At 36.3% G+C, this 24,921-nt stretch overlaps 1 pseudogene across 1 annotated transcript; it reads left to right on the top strand.

Moving 5' to 3' along the window:
* Positions 1-321: 321 nt before the first annotated feature.
* On the top strand, positions 322-5,127 carry LOC308505995 (UDP-N-acetylglucosamine--dolichyl-phosphate N-acetylglucosaminephosphotransferase-like; annotated as a pseudogene). Its single transcript has 2 exons — positions 322-338; positions 4,383-5,127. The product of its transcript is annotated as a UDP-N-acetylglucosamine--dolichyl-phosphate N-acetylglucosaminephosphotransferase-like (transcript).
* Positions 5,128-24,921: the final 19,794 nt, after the last annotated feature.

Below are 24,921 nucleotides of genomic sequence, written 5' to 3'. Positions count from 1 at the left end.
ATTGTTCTGTAGGAGGGCAATAGCAGAAAACTCCTACTCTGCCATATTCTAATGTACATTTTTCAAAGTGTACCATAATTTCTGTTGTGGAGAATGAACAAGAGGAAGAACAACTGAAAGATTATCATAGTGGGCCCTGTGAGAAGGATGGCAACTCAGACAAGAGGAGAGGGATCTCAGAGTCTTATTTGTCTCTTAATTCCCTTTTAGTATTGTATTCTGCATTGTCTGAATTCTGACTTTCTAGCCAGGGTCTCACGACCCTAAGGTGAACCTAATGTTCAATGCAGTCCCATATCCTTTTAATTCCTCTGTCAAATGATGACCAACACAAGGAGGTATGTATAGCTGACTGAACTTAAAAGTTTCCTGAGGCTTGTGTTCCAGTACTGAACAGTGCAGCAGACAATTTAAAATGTAATATCAAGCACTGTTGTTGTGAAAAGCCCTTGTCCATAAATCCTGACAGACCCTATATCCCAACATACAGCTATTCTACCCTCTCTCCCTTGATCTCTTTGTCGGTCAATACTTCTGATTTTTCTAGGTCCCTTGTTCCCTCTTTCTTGCTGCTCACACACAAAAAAACATCACATTTTGTTTTCATATAAGTGCAATTCAGTTACCCTTTTATTTTGCTTCCTCCCTTTAGATCCTGACTTGGGGCTTGACTTTTCACAACCAAAATACCCTCATCAAGGTGTTTTGCCAAACAACATCAGTAGCAAATATATTTTCCAGAGCAGGACACGTGGATATTTTTACACTTCTCTGATATTTGGTTGAAACGTTAGCAAATAAAGTCAGGGATGGGCTGGAAAGGATTCCAGAAGCAGATTCAGAGTGTACATCACTCCTTGGAGATGGAAAAGGTCATGAAAGAAACTGAATATAAAACAGCTTCAGCAACAATATCTCCTTGCCAATATATACTTTTCAGTGTTTGGTGTATGCTATCACACAGGGAAAACAAAAGCCCCTATGGACACGGAAGTCATAATAATTCCATTTTTCCCATCCTCTGACCCCCATCCCCTTTGGCAGCCGCATGCTTTCTAGTTAACGGAAACTCAATTCTCCGGAAAATTTCAAGAAAACTAATTTGCTTCCCTCTTCAACCATTTATATTTATTTTGGCTTAGTCTATTAAGAAGAAGGTACCTGTAGAGTGTTCAGATTCTGTTAACGATGTCACAGTTCAGAAGTATAAGCACTGAGGAAGAATTAATTTCTGATTCATGTAGCAATAAATTGAGACATGTTGACTTGAGCATTAGTTTTGCCAAGAACTTTTGCTGCCAGATTTTATTTACAGAATGTCATCATTTTCCAGAGCATTATTGTTTCCTTTCAGATCATGCCTTCTGACTAGAGCAGGTAATATGCAGAGGATTTACACATAATGACAGCCTGAATCCCTTCATTTATAAAATTGCATAGGACTTGGCTCATTAATGCCTGTTGAAAAATGCTAGTCTAGTAAAATCATAAGAAGAGCTTTTACCTGGTGAATTTAATTGCTAAAATCAAGTTGGACCCATTCCCACACATAATTTTGAGACTAAATATCAATCCTGGTGCTGGGTGTTCCCTAAGGCAAATGTTGGGAAGGCACTGCCCCAACTGGAAAGGTGAATTTTCCAGCTCAGGGTTCTACCTCATGAACTGGACTTGGAGTAATCATCAACCTGTTCATTAAACTCCATTTGAACAATTGAGGAATTCCATTAACGGTATTGACTAGATTCCAAAGGGCCATGAAATGTACCTAATAGAATCCCAGTTTAAAGGATTGAAGCGTCTGTCAATGCCCCAGTGATGACACTGGATTTTCACCGTTAAGCACACAGTCAAGTAGTGAGCTGGAAGTAAAACATTAAAGGAATGCCAGGGAAACACTTCTCCACAGTTGTAGATCTTAATTCCCATTATTTTGTTTTGTTCTCCCACATCAGGTCCTGGTTTGAGACCTCTATTGTGTAGATGAATGCAGAAATAAAGCTGCTAATTTAACTGAGATGTATTCTTAAAGCTGGAGGAAGGGCAGAGTCAGAGTTCAAGGGCTGAGAAATACAGGGTTGTCACCCAGATTGGACCCTAATATCTTCTTGATAATTGTGCATTTGTGTGTGTGTGTGTGTGTGTGTGTGTGTGTGAAGAGTTCACAAATTATTTTCTATAACTAGGCAAATCATCAGAATTAGTTGAGAAGCTTTTAAAAAATACAGATGCACAGACTAACCCATTTTGAGGCCTAGGAATCGGTAGCTGTGATAGGTGCCCATCCAGGCCTGTCCAGGGATTCTGATTAGAACCACTGTTATAATATTCATTCCTCACCTTGCCCTCACTATTTCTCTGTTGACTCTCTTCCAATGATTTAGATTTCAAAGTTTCTATTTTCTTTATATTTTGACCTGCATTTGATCCATACAAACTGTTTCTTTCTTGAGCTTACAAAGGTGTTCATCTTTTCATGTGAGACTATTATTCTTTCAATTTCGAAAACTTTGCAATAACCAGGTAAGTGCACAGCCTGGTAAATGAATGTTCTTTAGGTCCGGGGGAAACATCAACTGCAAACTGGTCAAGCACTGCCCAGTGATCCAATGATATGCTCATAAATCCTTATCTGAGCTGATCATGAGGCAAACAGAGAGATTGACAGAGTTAGGGGCAATGCCTTCAGCACTGTCAGTGGCTCCAGGATCTTAAAACAAACTAATTTTTGACCTTCAGGTAAAGTTTAGAGAAGAATTGTGTCCTTGTTTAAAGAAGAAAAAGGGCTTCAAATGGATTACATACAACTTTAAAGTACATGGTCTTACAAAACAATAGCTTCATGAGCTAACTCTAAATGTTAGTTATAAATGAATCAAAAACACATGGCTGCAACTTTGCTCTAAATACAAAGGAGACTAAAAATTCAGGGGAAAGCAGCTAGAGACAAACATAAAGTAGATTTTCCAGAGGTCTATATGCTGAACAGTGGTTTAAAACACTTTCCGAAAACAAAATTGTCACGTTTCATCAACTCTACATTTAAATTTAGTTATCAAAATCTACAGCTATCTATAAAGAATCAGTGTTAAGTGAAAGTTGCTAACAAATTATAATGGGAAGTAGTTTTCAAATGATACTCTAATTATAGAAAACTTGCTAAGGACAGGATACAAAATAGATGGAGACAAACTACAAAAACCTAAAGCCGGGCATCCAACAACTTTCAAGTAATTTTTAATAAAAAGAGAGTACTTCACATTGAATGATAGTTGAACAAATCAATTGTTGTTGAAGAATCTTTCCCTAATTAAGTCCTGATGGCTTTACAATGCAGAAAAGAATGTACTGGGCTTTTGACAACTCCTTCCATTCCCAGTGAAAAGGGAAGCCAGCCCAGAAAATCACTTAGGAAGACCCGGACAACAGATGGACACCAAAACTGAACAATGACCTCAATAAGTAAGGCCTCAGAGACATGATAATACATTCCACAGCTGGATATCATAAAAACTTGGGTACCCGTGGTGTACTGGTCTGACCATTAAAATTATGTTCTTCTTGAGCCACAGGCCAGTGTATATAACCAGTTAAAAGCCTAATCACAAGCTGGACAGAGTTGTAGGAAGCATGTGAGCTCTTGGAGGAAACAAACCTTCTCAGGTTTGCTGCAGTATAACTTACCGGAAGCAAGTCAAAATCCCTCTGTCTCAATTCCCTATGGAATGACGGTAACACTATTTAGTCTATTTCACACAAGGATCCAAAATGAAAAAAGAAATTGCTTTTGAAATGTAAACAGGCTGTAGTCAAACTGATATTTTGTAAAAGAAGAATGGACACATATTAGGGCTTGTATTTTTAACCCATTGTGCTAAATTAAAGATGGCTGCAAATCCTTTGACGCTCCTACCGATAGAAAGAGGAGTGTGTGGCCTCTCCTTTTCAAATTGGTCAGGCTCTGTGACTGCTTGACCAATAGAATATGGTGGAAGTGACGGTGCTAGTTTCTAGGTCCAGAGTTTTAAGGGTAGGTTCCTTTTTTTGTCACTTGAAATACTCTTAGAACCCAGCCTCCATGCAGAGAGGACACTCAAGCAGCTCCACTACAAGACACATATGGAGAGAAATGTGGCCTCTAACCACCAGCATTGTTTGAGCTCAGAGCTAATTGCTAGCACTGACTTTCTAGCCATGTGAGTGAGTCATCTTGGAAAAGGATCCTCTAATTTCCAACTGAGATGTCGCAATCGATGCCACTGAGGTCTGCCCAAATTGTACTCATGAGCAAAATAAATGGTTGTAATTTTAGGCCACTAAATTTTGGGGTGATTAGTAATACAACAACAGATAACCAGAATACCCACTATCTTGTATAATAGCAATTTTATAATTCTTGACTTTTATGTGGATTTGGGGATCCTGGACTATGGTCAACATGGGGCTGCTGGCAGTGTTCTTTCCCAATGCCATCAATATTCTAGCAGGAATTAATGGCCTAGAGGCTGGCTCGTCACTAGTCACTTCTGCTTCCAGTATCATCTTCAACCTGGTGGAGCTGAAAGGTGATTGACAGGATTATCATGTCTTTCCCCTCTACTTCCTATTACCCTTTTTCTTCACTACGTTGGGATTGCTGTACCATCACTGGTACCCATCATGGGTGTTTGTGGGAGATATCTTCTGTGACTTTGCTGGCCTGACCTTTGCTGTGAGCATCTTGGGACACTTCTGCAAGACTGTGCTACTCTCCATGCCCCAGGTGTTCAACTTCCTCTACTCACTGCCTCCCCTCCTACATATCACCCTCGGCCCAGATTCAATACCAAGACAGGCAAACTGGAAATGAGCTATTCCAAGTTCAAGACCAAAATCATCTCATTCTTGAGCATTTTTATTCTAAAGGTAACAGGAGAATAAGGAAGTACCAGAGAGCCTCCAGCTAGTGACAGGACACCAGAGTGAGAATGAGGACGATGCCTTCACTGACTATAACAACATGACCCTCATCAACTTGCTACTTAAAGTCTTCGGGCCCATGCATGAGAGAACCTCACACCTCTCCTGCTGCTGCTACAGATCCTGGGCAGTGCTGTCACCTTCTCCATTTGGTACCAGCTTGTCTGATTCTTTCATGATGTCTGAGGCCCTTGATCATTGCCCTTTACTTCACAGTCTCCAGGGTTCCTGACTCAGACTGACCTCATTCTAGACCAAGCGTGTCTCTCAGCCCAGGCCTTTCCCACCCTTCAGTCTCCTCTAGACTTCGTCATTAGCTTTCCCTTTCCTCTGTAGTCACTGATGCCTAGCACAGGTACTAAGGATGAAGCTGATGTGAAAAATAAATATTTTAAACCATGTAAGATGAATAATAAATTGGGGGTAAACAATAGAACAAACAAAACTGGACCTTCTACTTGTGTACATTCAGGCTGTACTACTGACAGCGGTCACATCGCATGGTACCCATGTGTCTTTCGGCTTTGGAAAGTCAGAAGCCTAGTTTTACAGAGGAAGAGGAGCTCAGAGGTTGTTTTCAGAGGAAAGCATATTACATCTCAAAGCTGCCATCCTAGAGCTAACGGCATGGACTGATGTAGTCAAGGATTGTGTGGCCACAAGTCCATCTGGCAGATGTAACGTGCCAACGTGGCAGATGTAGTGTGCAGCATTGGTGACATGCAGGGGACTCACCCAATCCACATCCTTCCAAAGGGCCCTGGAGGGCAACACTTGGAGCCCTGCTGCTGCAGTTATTTTGCCAAAAGAAACACTCAGATGTTAACACTGTTGGAGAACATGAATAAGCAAAGCAAAACACCCAAAAGCAGCTTGCAGTAGAGGAAAGCCGTAAGACTCAGGAAAAATCACCATTCTGCCCATCAGGCAGCACAAGGTAAATGCTCGACTGAGGACTGGGTTCCAACAGAAAAACTATAGTAAGTAGTTTAGGTTGGGGACATATTTCCCTAGTTGACCTCTAGATAAATGTTAAAAGAGGCAGCTAAAGAGAGGCTGTGTGTACAATGTTAATTTCCATTATTTTGATAAACCTACATTGTGTAGCTGGAAGATCATAAATCTCTGGTTTACACTAGGCTATTATTTAATTAGGCCAACCCTTAATGACTCACGGTCTTTTGTCATTTTAATGATTCTTTATTTTTCTCACATCTAATTGGTAAATCACTGCTTATCAGAGTTTATGGTCTCTTTTTTTAATTGTACCATCTTTAGCCGCTGTCCAAGGTGATGTGAACTCCAGTTATTGACTTTCCTCAACCCTCAATGGACTTTGTCATTGAAAAATGGAGGTTGTCATGGAAAATTAAGTTTTTGACAAATCAACAGCCTATGTACAGTGCTTCTTCCTGGGAGTAACTTGAAGGAACTGGTAACTGTCTCCAATTTTGGCCTGGAGTAACACTGCAGCTTGAGACCCTGTCATTAATATCAAGCTTGAAAATATACATCTTAATACACGTCAGTATTTCTTGGACTTTGATGGTATCTGTGAGCATGATGAAAAGGGTTTTCACCATCAGATTTGAAATGTTTGGATTCTTGGTGTTTTTTTTTTGTTTTGTCTTTTTTTTTAATGACAGTCTTCTTTTGTCTAAAACAAGTTCAGGCAGTAGGAAGGAGTGAAGAGGATTCAGATTTATTCACATGGTATTTTCTCAGAAGACTCTTTTTAAGAAGCAATTATTAAGCTATCCACATTAGGCCCATGCAAATGAAAAGATCAGAGTTAATTAACCTTGTCCTGAGTAAGAGAAGTGAAGAAGAGCAATTAAATGTTTTGTGCTCCTCAAGGAATTTGCTTGCTTACTTACTCTTTATTTCTCAAGGGAGGGAGTTACTCTCATAATATGGAAAATGCTTTGTGGAGAGGGCTAAGGCTTGTGACTCATGTATCCTGAGCCTCTTTCTCAAGCATGGAATAGGAAAAATAATGGATATTTTTGAAGTCACACAGACCTAGTTTCTAATTTTTGTTCTACCATTTGCTAGATATGAGACCTTGACTAATTTATATAAATGTGTCGTCTTTATAGAGCAGAGCTTACAGGGCCAACCTTCCCCTGATCACAAGGCAGCCACCTGTTTCTCGATGGGCTAGAGCAAGTGTGAAAAAAAGCTCCTCTGAGAGTGCAACTTGAACCAAAAGAGGTTTATTCAAGAACAATTGAAAACATAAATTATATTTCTAATATCACGCTGCTTTTCACTGTATTTTATAGAGTGCTTTGAGGCTATGTCTATATCCCAGAATGTGTGAATTTATTCAGATGAATAAAATTAGATCAAATAGTAATAATAATAATAATAATAATAATGACAACAACAATAATTGATGTTATTCTGATGGAGAAAAGTAAGCAGAGTGTACTTTTTGGTTTAAATGACCTGAAGTCATTGGCTGGTTGCCTTTCTCACTATTCAGTTGATCTTTGAGGCCCCATTTAACTTAATAACCAATGTTTTTATCTAGGAAAATAATCAACAAGTATATTAATTAGGCACTGCTTACACTTTTACTGCAAGTCTAATGATTTGTTGATTTTAAGTTAGATGTCTGTCTTTGTTAAAGTCATTAATACTCTAAGTGAATTTGTGCTTAAAATTCCTAAGTATTTAGGAATTACACACATTTTGCTTTTTACTGTGGGACCCTTAGGCTATAAACATTTTTCTATTGCAGACATACAAGAGTACAACAGAGCTCTTTAGGCCTTGCCTTCACAATTGAAAATAGAAATGAAACAAACACAGAAGTGTAAAGAACCGAACCGTTAATGAAATCCTATGCCTATTGACTTCTCTTTTCTGTTGATACATGTACATGTCTTCTGAAGCTGGCCACAAATTAGCACAGCCAGTATCTAAGGTATGATTGGCACTGACATTCACTGTTCAGTCTTCACCAGAACACCAGAAGATGTGGGACCCATCCCTTCCCAGGCCTCACTGTTGAGTAAGTACAAATATATTGCCTTTATATAATAACGATAACATAATCTGGAACTTCTGAACCCTAGGCAGCATCTCCCTTCTAAGTGATTTCTTTATGGTTCCTTGTGGTGGGGTAGTGGAGATAATCACAGCTTTGTTCTGTTGCCCACTGCTCTTGTGATTTTTGGCTTTATAAACCACTGCTGGGCCCAGGACTACTGTCTAAAAAGCCACTGATCCTCCACTGGACCTCTGACCTCTAGACAGCTTCTTCCACTCTACCCAACAGGAAAGCTCCTTTAGCTCCTTGTGATCAGCTTTTTCACAGAACTTTTTCACAGCAGAATTATCCAGATGTTACTGAGGGTGGAAAAAAGAAGAGGGAGTGGCAGAAGTTGGTGAAGTACAGCTTCATGCTATGCCTAGGACTCATGCTCACTCTTCAACCCAGTTTATGATCATAACCATGGTCCTTTCAGCACCTGGTACCTTCCTTGGTGGAGGGAGTACCCCCATTGCTTTATCTGCTTGCCAGACTTCCTTCAGCAACTACTAGAGCATCGAACAAGTCTGTGGACTCAATCTAAATTCTTTCTGACAGGTATCACATGCAAGTCAAGGACCTACCAGGCATAAATGTCATTTCCTGAAAGATCAGAAACTCCCAGAAGAGCCAGAGGCAAGTCCTAACCCTGAGAGAGTTAGCGTTCAACCCAACAGTCACCTTGACCCACCTCAATGTGTTTAATACCTGTGGGCTTTTGTGACCAATACTATATTCCAGAAGATGGGGCCAGCACAAACATGTATATGCCTCACCTAAGGTCTGTCACTACCACGTCACACCTCACCTACCTACTCTGATCACCAACTCTTTCCTTCAGCAACTCCCCACACAGCACTCCTGTAACACTGCTGGGAATGTTCTTTCTACTTAGAATCTTCTCTCCTCTCCACTAATTTTTATGTCATTCTCCTTTTCAAAGGACTGATTTAAAGTCCACATCCTCCGTGAAACCTCCAGTTTCTCCAGCTCACACTCATGTCTCTCTTCCCTGTCCATGTACTGGGCATCAAAATCACAACAGCTCAATGTTCTTTAACCTCACAAGCATTAATGTTGGCTTTAGTTTTCCAGCTAAATTGTAAATCCACTGTGGGGAGGTGCCATGTTCTTTCTGCATACTTGTATCCACTAAGTATTTAGTATTATATATTCTGTTGATTACAGAGACACAACAATAAATCAAATTAAGTGAAAAAATAATAATATTATCTGTCTATTTAGTTAGTCATTTTCTATGTCTAAAGCTGTAGTAGGCACAACAGTCTACACCAAAAGATATAATGTAGTCTCTGCCCTCAAACAGCTTTCAGTCCCACTGAGAGGACAAGAGATACAACATGAAATAAGTTGACTATAGACAAATGCTAAAATGCTTGGTTCAGGCAGGTATTGATTTGGCATCCAGGAAGGGGATAGTATAAGTAAGGTTTACTGAAGCTAACTAAAAAGATTTTATGGGTGTGATAGTTTGTGATTGGTCAAAAAAAATATAAAAGTTGAAAAGGCTGATAAAAATATCAGCATAGTTAAAGTCATACAAAAAATTGTACATGAATGTTCATAGAAGCTTTATAAATAAGAGCTCCAAACTGGAAACAGTCCAGGTGTCCTTCAGTAAAGTGAATGTTTTTTAAAAAAGCTGTGGTATGTTCATACCATAGGATACTACTCAGCAAAAGAAATGAAGAACTATTGATACATGTGACAACTTGGATGAATCTCCAGAGAATTATGCTAAGTGAAAAGAAGTCAATCCCAAAAGATGACCTACTGTATGATCCCATTTATGTAACACTTTTGAAATGACCAACACTTAGAAGTAGAGAACAGATGAGTGGTTGTCAAGGGATCAGAGAGGGGTCAGGAGAGAGATGTGTATGGTTATAAAAGGGAAATCCAAGAATTCTTGTGATGATGAAATTGTTAAGTATCTTGACTGTGGTGGTAGATACTAAAACCTACATATGTGATAAAATTGTGTAGAACAAAACACACACACACACACACACGCACACAAATGAGCACAGGTAAAACTGGGAAAATCTGATTATCTGTGAATTGTATCCGTGTCAGTATCCTGGTTGTGATACTATACTACAGTTTTGCAAAATATTACCATTGGAAGAAACTAGATAAAGGGTTATTATTTCTTACAAAAGCATCTGAATCTATAATTTCCTCAATAAAAACTTTCGGTCAAAAAAAGCAAGATATCATTTTAGATGATAGGCTACAGCATCATCCAAGTAGTGAAAACTTAGATCAGATCCAAGATCAAATTTCAGAAGTCTTGGTTCCATAAATACTGCTTAATTTGCTAAACTACTTTGCATTAATTTACAAGCTAAAAAATTATGAATAGAAAATAGTATAATGTGGTCAGGAAAAACTAAGTAAGACATTCAAACATTCAAAGAAGATGATGTCATTTAATCAGCTTACACTCATTCCAACTTGGGGAGACCACCGCATTTCATTAAACGGGTCAGAGGTTGGTTGAGACGCTCTCTTTCAACAAAGACTAGTATAAGCTAGCTCTCAAATTAAAACCCTGCCCCCAGTGTCCAACTAGTATAAAGGTTCTTAACTAATGCTATACCTAAAATTCATCTCAAGATGTGAATAATACAGAATCTTGGACCCACACCTAGAGATTCACGTTCAGTAGGCTTGCATAGGGTTCTGGAATTTCTATGTCTGATAAGCAACCCAGGTGATTCTTACCTACCTGGAATCAGAAATCAGAGTCAACTGGAGTGCTTATTAAAAATGCAAATTCTTTTCTCATCTACTTCTTTGGTTACACTAGTCTGTTTTAATTTTATTCTGATGACTCAATGGAATTTCTAAAAAAAGATTTGGGTACTTAAAAGTCTGGGTCATGTTCCTATATGGTTGGGGGTGGAGAGAAAGGAGGAAGCTGTCAAAGTATAAAACCTTCCCAGCCCTCCTCTTCCAATCACAACTCATCAGAGAGCATTTTGCACAGGGAGATCAAAGGCCCTTGCGGAGGAGAAGTTAAAAGACTTTGCTGTTATAATTCTGGGGCAGAGGTGCTTGGATATAAATGATTCCTAACTGTGGGTTTGGAGGACCCTCTACGTAGAAATGTAAACACAGATGTCAGGCCTTTCATCCCCACTATGTAAACATACCAGCTGCCAGGGGAAGAAGGAGAAACCCTTTGGAATTAGCTTCATTTTTTTGCCATCTAGAGCATAAAAATTGGCTTCACGCTTGAATTTCCAGCAGCAACGCAAAGCACTGTTCACCAGTGTAGGGCTGAACAATGAATGAGATGTCAGCTTGCTGATGGCCTCTTCTCTCCAGGAGACCTTCGGTTCCTGCCATTCCCCAACACATGAGTGGTGGTCACAGAAAATGACGATGAGGAGAGGTGGTAGCACCCTATCACAAAATCGTTGGACTTTGACGGAAGGGATCCCTTAAAAAAATATGTGGCCATTTAGTTCCCAGAGTTGTATAAACCAAGAGCCTGACTGAGATTTGTGCTCCTGAATGACCCAGATTTAGGGAAAATGGAAGAAGCAAATGTTTGTGAGTTTTTGTGAGAAAAACAGAATGATTTCCAATAAAAGAGGATATGATTATTCCAATACATGAATATTTGAAGGGCCACAAGTGGTTTTGCTACACCCAAACCACAACAGACCTCCTCACACTATTAAATAATTTTTTAAAAAGGAAACCATGAAAGGAAACGTTTCTGAAAAAAAAATGTGCAAAAAGTATAATGGAAAATGTATTTCTAAACAAAACACTTCAATCCATGGAGAAATGTGTCTTCAATTACATCTCGAGCTAGCATGCCAACTTGCATATGTGTGTAAGTCTCCTGTTTTCTACAGAGCCTCAATTCTGAAAGACTTGAAGAGTTGTAGCAAAAGCATATAAAGAATGTCTTCATTGGAAAGGGGATTTATTTTTTTATGAAAACATTATGACAATTAAACAGATCTATTGAGGGTGGATAATCTAGTTGTTACCTTATTAACAATACACAACAGTCCAAAATGATAAAAATAAATCTGAAATTACCAAACAACCCACATGTACATATGCCACTTATTGGCCAGAGGCCATTGTGGCTTAGGACACATTAGTTCTAACACAACTTATCCTTTTATAAATGGTCCATCACAGTATTGTAAAAGGATTATCACAGTGAGCTTTCAAAATAGTCCTGTTTAGAATGAGCCAGTGAAGCTGGCTGTATGTAACAGAAGAACCAATCAGTTCAGGATAAATGCCTTGTAGGTAACTAGAAATTCTGTCCTGCTGATACTTAACTTCCAAGATACTATTTTCCACAATCAGGTTATGAACTGCAACTGAATAAAAATCTGTGTAGACAGTATCTTCTTACAATAGGTTAGTTCAGGAAGGCTGTTCATAAATCCATTTGTTTTTAAGTTCAACAAAATCACAAACAAATAATCCATTTGTTTACATTTCTGCTGTTTACAGAAAAGAGTTCTAGATGTTGATTCCATTCCATCTGTTTCTTCCTGCTTGTTTTAAAAACTCATGTATGTACGGATGTATATGTATGTGAATATATTTGTGTATATATGTTTGTGCATGTGTGGTATCTACTTATATTTATGTGTGTATATATTCAAGACAGTACCTAAAACACAACGCACACACCAGAGCATATTGAAAATTCAGGCTTAAAATGGCTGCGCATGTCAGCGCCCCCTGTGGGTGCAGTCAGAGTTGACCTTTCTTTTTTAGGAGCATGAAAATGTGTTATATTGAGTAATATAGCTTATGTAATTCTTCATTCATGTTAATACGGCAAAAACATGCATCATGATTTGGTTCCACACTAGTCTCTTCTCCATTCATTCTCAAAGGATCGTTTTTTCCCCTCTTTAGCCATTAAATATATATTGATCGTGTATTATGTATTAGGCATGGTTCTAAGATCAAGAGGATACAGCAGTGAATCAAGCAGACAAATCCTCCTGCCTTCTTGGAACTGTGTTCTAACTGGGGAACACTGAATAAACATATATATGTAAATTATATAGTATGTCAAATAGTGGTAACTACTCTGCCACACAAACATGGAAGATAAGGGAGCTGGAGGGATGGATAGGACAGGCCAAACTTAGTGAGGGGAGGTCATTGGAGCAAAAAACTGAAGGGGCTGAGGAAGTGAGCCAAGTGAGGTGTCTGTGGAAAGAACATTCCAAGCAGAGGCAACAGCTAGTGCAAAAATGCTGGGAAAGTGGCATGCTTGACTTGTTTGACAGCAAGGAGGTCAAGGTGATGAAGGGAGAGGGTGGTAGAGATGTGGTCAGAAGGCAAGGGGTTGTGTAGATCATGAAATCTCTGGAAAAATTTAGCTTTTACTTTGAGTGATGTGGAAAGCCATGTAAAGTAAAGTATGGAGAGATAGAGGGAGGGGGAAAGTGGTGGTGATATGAGGAAAGATGACATTAGCAGTAGTGGTAGAAATCATGAGAGTTGTCAGATTCTTCACATATTTTGAAAATAGAGCCAATTAATGTGGGGACTGAGAAAAAGAAGTCATGAAAGAATACAAGGTATTTGTTTGCTTTTGCCTGAGCAACAGGAAAAATGAAGTTGTTATTCACTGAGGAGAGGCAGGCTGTCAAGGAAGTCAGACTTGGGGTAGGGGCAGGGCACAGATACAGATACAAGGAGTTCAGGTGTGGACAGGCTAAGATTGAGATGCCTATTAGACACCCAAATGGAGGTGGCAAAAACACAGTTGGACACATGAACCTGTGGTTTAGGGGAGAGGTGTAAATTGGAGATGTAAAATTGGGAAGTTATCAGCTTATAGGTGAAATTTAAATCTGTGAAACTGAAGGACCAAGAGAATGAGAAGATGTTCGAAGAGTGAGCCTTGGTCCAGGGAACAGATGACTCTGAACCAAAGCATACATTGTTCACTGGGCTTAGCATGCTCTTAGTCCATCCCCACTACTTTTGTACAAAACTTTCTTTTTTTTAACTTTGTAATGGTTTCTATATTTAATTTTTTCTATGTATTAATATTAAAATATTAATATTCACATATTAATATTAATATGGTATATTAATTATATTATATTATAATTATATTATAATTTAATATATTATAGGATGAGTACTAATATATTATAATTATATACTATGTGGATGAGTATAATATATTATAATTATGATATAAATATATTATAATTATATTAATTATATTAATATAATAATATTCACATATTAATATTAAATGTGTGAATATTAAAATATTCACATATGAATATAACACAGATATATAACATAGATAAAGCAATAATATGAATACCTATGCATTTAGCATCCAGCTTAAGAAATATAACATTACATCAGAATTCCCCCTACACATTTCTGTTTGTATGCTCTTCCTACACCCTCTTTAGTAATCACTGTCCTAAATTATGTTAATGATTTCCTCACTTTTCTATAAGGTTTTATCATCTAAGAGTATTTCTAAACCATCAGTTATTTAATTTCACTCTTCATGAACTTTATATATATAACCATACTGTAACTCTTCTGAGACTTACTTCTTTGCCCCTATGTATTATGTTTTTAAGATCCATTCACATTGATGTAGATAGCTATGGTTTATCTATTTTTACTGCTGTATAGTATTTCATTGTGTGGATGTATTGTCATTTATTCATGCATTTTCCTTGGGTTTTGGCTCTTAAAAACATTTCTACTATGAACATTTTTGTATGAGTCTCTTGGTATACATGTTCAAGACTTTTTCCGGAAAATATACCTAGGAATCAATTCTTGATTCAACTTTATTGGCCACTGCTGAACAGTTTTTTCCAAGTACGTAGTTGGACCATTTATATTCCCGCCAGTCAGTGTATGTGAATTCCTATTGCTTCACATTCTTGATTGCACTTTATATTGCCAACTGTTTTAAAAATTGTTGCTTCTCAGGCATGCAGAATATGGTATTTTGTGATAGTTTTATTTTACCTTCCTATGATTGTTGATGATATTATACATAATTTCATATGTTTACAGGCCATTCACATTTTCTGTGAAATGCCTGTTCACATCTTTTTCCTATTTTTCTGTAGAATTTTCTTTTTCTAATGGATTTGTAGAAATTGTTTGTATTTTCCAGACACTAATCTTTTCTACAGTTATATATGTTGCAAATGTTTTCTATAAATTTGGGCCTTGTCTTTTCACTCTCTCCATGAGATCTTTAGATGCAGTTCTTCATTTTAATGTAATTGAATTTATCAAACTTTATTTTACAGTTAGTGCATTTTTTGCTTTTACTTAATAAAACCCTTACCTGTCACAAAATCAAAATCATATTTTTGTCAATTGTTTAGTTTTGTCATTCTCATTTCAGCCATGAATATACCTGGAATCAATTTCTGTCTATGATGTTAGGTAGGTATTGAATTTCATTCTTCCATATGGAAAGTGAACATCCTAGCACTATTTATTGAATAATCCATAATTATTGCATTTATTTGCAGTGCTCCCACATTTCCACAAAAGTGGATCTGTTTCTGCACTCTGTTGTCTTCTGTTAGCCTATTTGTCTATTCCTAGGTTAATACCACAAGGCATTGTGTGTGTGTGTGTGTGTGTGTGTGTGTATTTTAGGATTTCTCTCTCTACTACACATCTTGTTCTTCTCCAAAAATGTTTTGACTGTCTTTGGTGTTTTGCTCCACCTAATATTCAGAATTAGTTTATTAAATTCTGCCAAAAAATAAAAGCTTCTGGGATTTTGATTATGACTGCACTGAACCTATAGTTTTATTTAGGGACAACTGACATTCATATCCAAAATACTTCATATTCAAAACCAAGATGTACCTCTCAATTTAGTTAGCTGTTACTTAGTGTTTTAACACACTTAATATTTTATCTTACAAAGCTTTTGTGAGATATTCCTAGGTAGTGTATATTTATCCATTGTGAAGATTATCTTTTCAAAACTTAAATATTTGCTATTATTTCCATATAGAAATTCTCTTAATATTTGAAATTGATTTTGTATTCAGCAAATTTGCTAAACTCTCTTTTAACTTTAATAATGTATCTGTAGATTCATTTCCTATGTGGATGAGTGTATAATTTGCCATTGTTAGTTTCATTTATTATTTTCCAATTCTTACACATTTTTATTTCTTTTTCTTGTGTTTCTTTACTGGCTAGTACTTCACATACAATGTTGAATGGAAACTGATAGTAGATACCCTTGACTTCTTCCCAGTCTTAGAAGGAATACATTTAATATTCCCCCCATGGATTATGAGATGTGCTTTACGTTCTCTGTAGATACTTTTTATCTGGTTAAAGGAGTTTCTTCTATTCTTAGATTCATGAGAGCCCTTTATAAAAAATTATAGAAATGATGTTAAATTTTGTCAGATGCACCTGTTGAATTATCAGTATGCTTTTTCCTTTAATCTATTAGTATACTACATTAGTTGATTTTGTAGGATTAAACCATTTTATCTTCTTAAAATAAACCTTTTTTGTGATATAGTATTTTAATTCTCTTATGTTACTGATTTGGCTCACTATTGTTTATTTAGAATTGTTGTCGCTATAATCATAGGTATCTTATTTTTTTTTGTACTTTTCACTGCCATTTTGGCATCAAAATCTTCTAGCTTTATCTGTACTTTGTAATAAATCATGGAAAATTATAGTTAATGTTTTCCTGAATATTTGATATAAATTACCTGTTAAAAACCTATCTGGGTCCTGGGTTTTTATTGTGCATAGATATTTTATGTTCTGGAGTTTTTAATTATGTCCTCTCATTTTCTTGAATATTATTTGAAACATCTTTTTTATTGCTAATATTGTTATGTTTGTGCCATTTCTCCTTTTTCCCTGGGTTAGTTTTTCCAGGGTCTTGCCAAATTAATTAATTTTTTATAGAACCAACATTTGACTTGATCATCTTTACTGCATGCTTTATAATTCATTAATTAGTGCTTTTATATTTATGATTTTCTTCCTTTTGTTTTCTTTGAGTTTTATCTTCTCAAGTTAAATGACTAACATATTTAGTTTCATACCTTTTTTTAAAAAAGTAAGGTTTTTTTTTTTAAATAAAGTTTATTGGGTGACAGTTGTTAGTTAAATTACATAGGTTTCAAGTGTACAATTCTGTAATACATCATCTATATATCATGTTGTGTGTTTACCATCCAGACTCAGTTCTCCTTCCATCACTATGTGTGTGTATATATATATATATATGCACACACACACAATGGATACTATTCTGCCATAAGAAAAGATGAAATAGTGCCATTTGCGAAAACATGGATGGATCTTGAGATTATTATGCTAAGTAAAATAAGTCAGACAGCAAAAGTCGAGAACCATATGAGTTCACTGATATGTGGTATAAAACGTAAGTTTTAAAAGCTATCAATTTCCCTATTTTTTCACTCTATATACTCTGAGGCTGTGTTTTTGTTTGTTATAAGCGGTGCAATTTTTATATATTCCTAGTTATGTAAACCTTTTATTATTTTATAATGATCTTAATCCCCACTAAAACACATTGCTTTAAATTCTGTTTTTTAATATGTAATAATCTTTCATTACATATGAAATAATATAGGTTGTTATTACTAATAGTAAGATATATAATCTTTCAGTTAGAATTTACATTGTCATGTCTTTTCCATTTGATTATTTTCAATCATTGTGTGATCTTATAGGTTTGCTATATCTCTTGTAAACAGCATATACCTACATTTTCTATATTTATCTGGGCTAACAATCTTTTTTATAAACTAGAACTTTTAGTTTATTTACAATTATTGTAGCTATTAATATATTTGAATTTCTTTTTAAACATCTAATTATGGGCTACTTATTTGTCTTGCATTTAAAAAATATTTCTTTTTCTCTTATGTTTCACTGCCTTTTGCATCATTTGACAATTCTTTATCATTACTTTATCCCCCTTCGTAATTTAGAGTAATATAATCTATTTTGATCCTGGACATTTATTGCATCTGCTTATTTATCAAAGTTTAAATATTTTCTTTATCTTTACTTTCCTTTCCCCAAATACAAGGGATTCAACATTTCAACCCCAACCTCCAGCTCTTGACTTAATTATATATTTTTTAATGTATTATAGTTTTATTATTTTTAACTACTTAAGACATTATTGTTATTTCATAGTCAATACTGAAGTTTATACTTTTATTTCCATCATTCATTTTCAAATCTTCCATCTGGGATCACTTTCCCTCTGTTTGAAGTATATCTGTTAGTCTTTCCTTTGTGAGGCTACTTTAGTGATAAGCTCTTAGTATTTGTCTAAAATGTTTTTACAGTGGCCTTATTCTTGAAGGATGTTTTTGTAGGCATGTAATAGTAAGATAATATTGTTTTTCTGAATATTTCTTCAAAATATTAATTTACTGTCTTGTGATTTAATTGTTACTGTTAAGAAGTCAGTTCTCAGTTGGAATATAGAATTTTCTGTTATTTTTAAGATCTTCTTGTCTCTAGTGCTCTGCAGTTTCTCTGTGATGCTTCTTAGTATGTTTTTTGTTGGTGTTTTTACCACTTGCCGTTTGTTTGAATTCCTAAATAGGGGACTGGGTCTTTCATCCATTCTAGAAAATGATCTGACATTCTGTTTAAAATATTGTTTACAGTATATATCTAGTGAGTTAGATTATGGTAACAAAGGGACCCAAACATGCAGTGTCTCAACACAATAGAATATTATTTCCTCTTGTAACAGTCATAAGCATGTACATAATTAGGCAGGACTAATTTTCTATATTTGGTCAATCAGGGATTCAGCTGGTGAAAGCTCTTCAACATGTAGCCTTCAAAAGTCATTTCAGTCCAAACCAGTCAGAAGGAAAAAAGAACATGAAGGAACACACATGAAAGGTGTTTTATGAACCAATCTAAAAGGGGCATATATAATTTTTGTGTTCATTGACTGGAATCCAGTCACGTGGCCACCCAAATAGCCAGTGGTTAGGAAGTACAGTCTATGTGTCCAGGAAATAGTTTGGATTTTGTTGAGTGGCTAGCAATTTCTGCCACACATTTTCTCCTCTCTAGATGATGTTGGATCATTTCACTCTATCCTCCATTTCTCTTCATCTCTCTTTAATATTTTCCATGATGTTGTCTCTTTCTCTGTGCTGCATTCTGGTTACTAGAGATACAGTAACAAGAATATATCTTCTATTTCATTAATTCAGCTTAATCTATCTATGGCTATACTCATCCTTTGGGATTTTAATTTTGATAATTCTATTTTTAAATTCTAGAACTTTTATTTTTACTTTTTAAGGTTACTTTTTATAGTTTCTGCGCCTAAAACATATTATATTTTTAGTCTTGTACTATTTATTTTAACCTGGTAATCATAGTTACTTTAAATAATTCTCATGTATGAAGCTTTGGGGGATCTGATTACTCTGTCTTTTGTTTCTATTAGCTTTCACTCATAGTGCTCTGTTTCTTTGTGTATTGTATGTTGCGAGTGAAAGGTAAATTCCCCAGAGAAAATTTGTGTTTGCTGAGATTCAAGAGAACAACTTACTGTGCAGTCTGCTGGAGGAAAATTATGAGAGTCAACCTATGTTTATTTCCAGTTCACCCTTACACTGTGGATACAGACATCTGGCATCCCAGCTTACTCCTCATTGTTGACCTGTTGGACTCCCCTCCACATTGTGAGGACCCACACTGGGATGTTTTCTGTTCCCTGTGCATTGTAAGTCTGTGAAAATAGAAGCTCAAGTTCATCCTGTTTCGCAAATGCATAGAGAGCTAAAGCTATCTTCATTCTCTTCTTACCTCTGAGTTCCTGTTTTCACCTAGTTTTTGGAGTTATTTTTTGTCCGCTCACAGAGGTGAAAAATAGGAGATTTTAAAAATAGCCTTTCCAATATTTTTGGTTGTTTCTAGTAAGGGGGTCAATCAGAATACTTCATTTCACCTGCTGGAAAAGGAGGTTCACTTCTCCTGGTCTGCTGGTCAACTTATGTACAATGTTTTCTTCAGAAGCGCCCGACTTCCCTTTCCTAAGGGTGCCTATGGATTTCTAGAGCACATAGCCTTTTTGTAGTATTTACCACATGGCATTGTAATTTCTAGATTTTCTGTTTTACTGGTACAATGTAAGTTTTGAGAGAGTAGGAGTCACAACTGTCTTTTTATCATTATATCTCTAGTAACAATCAGAACAGTTTCAGCATTGAATAAATATTCATTGAATGAATGAATCCATATCTTTTTCTTCTCACCCTATCTTCTTTTGAGTGGCTCCTGGACATCTTTTGGGATATTTTTGTTAAGATCAGTTTTAGGATGGTTTGGTCTTTAGGTCGTATAGTGACATAACAGGAAATACAGTGAGCTTAGGTAAGCAAATACATGCTTAATATGCACTTTTGATATCAACAACTTACCCTGAAATGTAGTATAATTATTGGTTAAATAATTTTCAGATGGTCTTTAAAACATTTTATGAATACTGAGGTAATTGGTTATCTAACACTTAAATGATATGGTCAAATACTTTAGAAGAGTCTAGAGAAAAATCAAGGAAGGCTTTACCTGCCCTTAGTCTCAGTTTTATAGTGCATTGGAGATTCCAGAAACCATATCCCCAAGTTGAGGTGGTAGTTACCCTTTCTCATGGTCAAAAGTCTGTTCAGAAACATATATTCATCATCTTCAGCTGCTACTGGTCAGGTTTGTTGCCATTTCCTGTCACTTCTGTGACTTGCTCCTGTTCACCTTCCCCTTTAGGGCTCCAGTTTCCTCTCTAACACTGTGAGTACAAGAGGTTGTCAGTAAAGTTCCACCCAGCCGTTCATTCATCCTCTCATGAATGCTGCTTACAGAGGATTAAAGACCAGAATGTCCTGATTAAACACTTAATTAGACATAATAAAAAATATTGCCAGTTTTAAATAATTGATTCACTCATTAGTTTAATATGCTAATGACAGAGCCTTGAGAAAAGGAAATGGAATAAAATTTACCCTCTGAGAAAATGGGTTGAAATTAGATTTTTACACTAAGATTATTCAGAGTAAATTACCAGCTCCCGATAAATGCGAGCTGCCTAAGTAGTATTTCATTCACTACATCAACCCCTAATGGCTAAACCTTTTGCAAATGATAGCACTCAGGACTGTCCTCTCAGTTATTTACTGTTAGAAACTGCCATAGACCACAAGACGCAGTATATACAGCCTTGCACTCAGAACCAGGTGGTCTGTGTTTAAATCTCATCTGTTACTTTCCTATTGTGTCCTAGAAAAGCAACCCAATCTCTTTGAGCTTCTTCTTGCCCTTCTGTTAAGATGAATACTGAGATTGTGTCCTAGACAACTTTTTGTCTCTAGCATCTTTCATGGTGCCTACTATTAGGCGCTCAATATGTATTTACCAAATTAATAAAACAAAATTAGTTTAGGTGATGTCTAAGTTCCTTTTAATTCTCAAATTTTGTGGTTGTCTCACATGATTACATTTTTGTGACTTTGGTCCCTAGTTTCTTGTCCAACTAACTTTTGGGGTCTTTGTAAACCAATGATAGAGATAGATAAGATAGATAGATAGATAGATAGATAGATAGATAGATAGATAGATAGATAGATAGATATAAAATTCTGATTTATCGTCAAAAGTGGGCTGTACTTGTGCAAAATAATTTCTTAATTATTTTTAATGACTTCCATCATCTGGAATACTATATGAGAAAGTTTTAGGAGGGCCCACTTATATCACAAGGACTATGTATTTCCATCGTCTGGCATGAGAGATACAAAAAAATGAGGAAAACAAAATGGCCAGACAGAGAGGACAGTTAGATGTCTATTGACATGGTGCATGAAATATTGTAACATAAATAAAATGAGTTGCCGAGAATAGTCTATAATATAATCTTATTTTTATAATAGAAATAATTATAACTATACATATTTTCTATGTGTATTGCAGAGGGGTATAAATTTGTATAAGCTTAGGGAAAATAGTATAGTGGACTTGTTGACTGTTCAACAAATTATCAGCTCCTATTTCCAGGGGTGGTGTGGTGGGCAAGTGTATAGAATAGAGAGAGTGGGAGGGAGATTTGAAAGGGAATAGATTTGGGCTTTTTCTTTGCCCACTCCTGGTTTGTTTGGTTTATTTTATAAGCAATTATAATTTACATTGAATTCCCTTTTCAAATTTAAAAGTGTGTAAACACCATTGGTACCCAAATTTAACTTGTTCTGGTATCTCATATGATTGATAATTCAAACAAAGTCCCTAGATGGACCTCCAAGGCCCTTCATGATCTGACTTTTCAGTACCTCTGAGTTCTCCTTAACATTTTCCTCAAACATGCTAAGCTGGCTTCCATCATTGGTCCTTTACACTGGCTGTTCCCTCTTCATGGAAAGTTCTTCCTCCAGATATCTACACAGCTCTCTTTTACATGACTTTCAGATTTCTGTTCTGTTCAAAATGTCATCTTCTTGACCACTATCTGTTATAGCCCTCTTCCCTGACACTCTTTAGCCTGCTTTATTCTTTGTTATTCTTCTTAGCCCTTATTGCTATTGAGAAACTATATATTTACTTGTCTAGTTGCTTACTGTCTGATTGACTCACACTAGAATGTTTCTCAGTGCCTAAAACAGTGCCTAGCATACATATGGAACTCAATCAATATAATTAATAAATACAAAGGTGAATAAGGCAAATAGATCCATCCCCACAGAGCAATTTCATGCCATTTGGAGTACACAGGCTGACCTATACAGCTGACATGGGTTTTTCCAGAGAAGGGACAGAAACAATAAGAGCTTACACTCAGCTTTCCTTCTTCTCCTAGTCCCCAGCATCTGGTGACAGCACACAAGTTATATCTTGCAATATTACCTCTATCCTTTCACTTGGTACTATTCAGAATTTCTAGGCTCACCAGATAGGATCAGACTTGGCAAATTCATGCCTAATGTTTGTATAATCACCTAATATGTTTGTTTATTTGATGTCTCCAACTAGGTCTTCTCAGTCTTCTTTTAATACATCTGATATGGGACATAGACCAATTCAAAAGGCAAAGTGAACAATCTATTCTCATCCCTGGCTTGTTCATCAAAACATTATATCCCCATCATTTCTATATCGATAGGAGGGAATGGTCTATTTTTGCTAAGATGCTCTTAGTTACAAATAAGATAAAACATAATTCATTTGGCTTAAACAATCGAGCTTTGCTGACCCTCAGAACCAACACAGTCTCAAAGAGAGCCAGCTTCATTTGTTGATTGATCCAATATCTCAGTCATGTTACCAAAGACCCAATTTCACTTCATTTTTCTGCTCTTCAATATGAGCACCGTCCTAATACCGACTTTCCTTATGGTAGCAGGATAATTACCTGACAAAGTTAGAAATGCAACTATACTTGTTCAAATCCAGTAGGAGAGATACCTTCTGCCCCAGTGTTACAACAGTGCTGAGATACACACTGATTAAACCAGTGTGTGTCATATGTCCTTCCCAGAACCAATGGCCATAATCAAGAGGATGAAATGTAGTGATTGGGTTAAGCCAATCCAAGCCCACTCCTAGGGCAGGGAATAGAGTAAGCTTACTCTAAAGTCCATTGGTAGAATAGAGGAGAGAGGAAGAGAATCTGCCAGTGAAAGTCAGGATACTCTGAGGACAACAAATGCCAGTGCAGATTTCACTGGGAGGGAGGTGAGGCAAAGAAGCATGCTCACTCCAACTTTCTGTGGATTCCAGAAAGTGATGGGTAGAGAAACCATAGGTATAGCTGTTTGATTTGAATTGCTTGTGTCCCAAGTCTCTCTAAAGAAAATCTATTGCTTGGAAATCACATGAAATCCAGGAATAAAGTCTGAGTGTAAATGCTGGAACTGATCAGTGCATAGGTGCCCTTCTCAGTCAGAAACTTGCTTCTGCAAATAGGCCAAATAGACTGCCTATTAGAAATAACAATACCATAAAAATTAAGGTTCTTTTTTCCCCTCTTGATCCCAGTTTGGAAACTGGGCAGAAATCCATTACTACAACAAAAATTAAACTTTCTGTTAACAATTCCTATCCCACTTCAGCATTAATAACACCTTCTACCCAAAGGGCAACAATATCTATATCCCATTCTCTTAGAGACAATCTAATCTGTCACTTGAGGAAGTACTGAGAAACCTCTAAGAATCAAAAAAAGAAAAAGGAAAAAAAGCTCACTGCAAATTGATAGCATTGAAAAAATTGTTTTTGTATTGTGGAGAAATTCAAACACAGAATAATACAATGAACTATTGCATACCCATCACCCAGCTTCAACAATAAGCAACTCATGGACAATCCTGGTTTCAGCAAGTCCCCGCTCCCATATTATTTTGAAGCATATTGTGCATCATATCATTTCATCTGTAAATATTTCAGCATATAACTCATGTATCTTTAAAAGATAATGAATCTTTAAGGAATCACAATACAATTATCACAGCCTTTGAATCTGGCAATATTTTGTAAATGATTATCAAATATCTCTCCAGTGTTCACATTTACAGTTGTCTCATAAATGTCATAATTTTTAAATTTGTATGTTTGAATTAGGATGCAAATGAAGTCCACATATTGTAATTCATTTATAAGTATTTGAAGTATCTTTTGATCTATGGGTTCCATCTCATTTCTCTTTTGTCTTTCTTATAATGTGTTTGTTAAGAAACCAGGTGATATGCTCTGAAGATTTTTCCACAGTCTGGATGTAGCTGATTGCATACCCCTCGTATAGGTTAACACTTTCCTCTCTTCTCTCCTGTAAATTGGTAGCTGGAGCTAGAAGCTTC

Source organism: Rhinolophus hipposideros (assembly GCF_964194185.1).
Source record: "Rhinolophus hipposideros genome assembly, chromosome: 12".
NCBI classification, from domain to species: Eukaryota; Metazoa; Chordata; class Mammalia; order Chiroptera; family Rhinolophidae; genus Rhinolophus; species Rhinolophus hipposideros.
The sequence above is the reverse complement of the archived record's forward strand: the minus strand, read 5'-3'. Positions and strand labels throughout refer to the sequence as shown.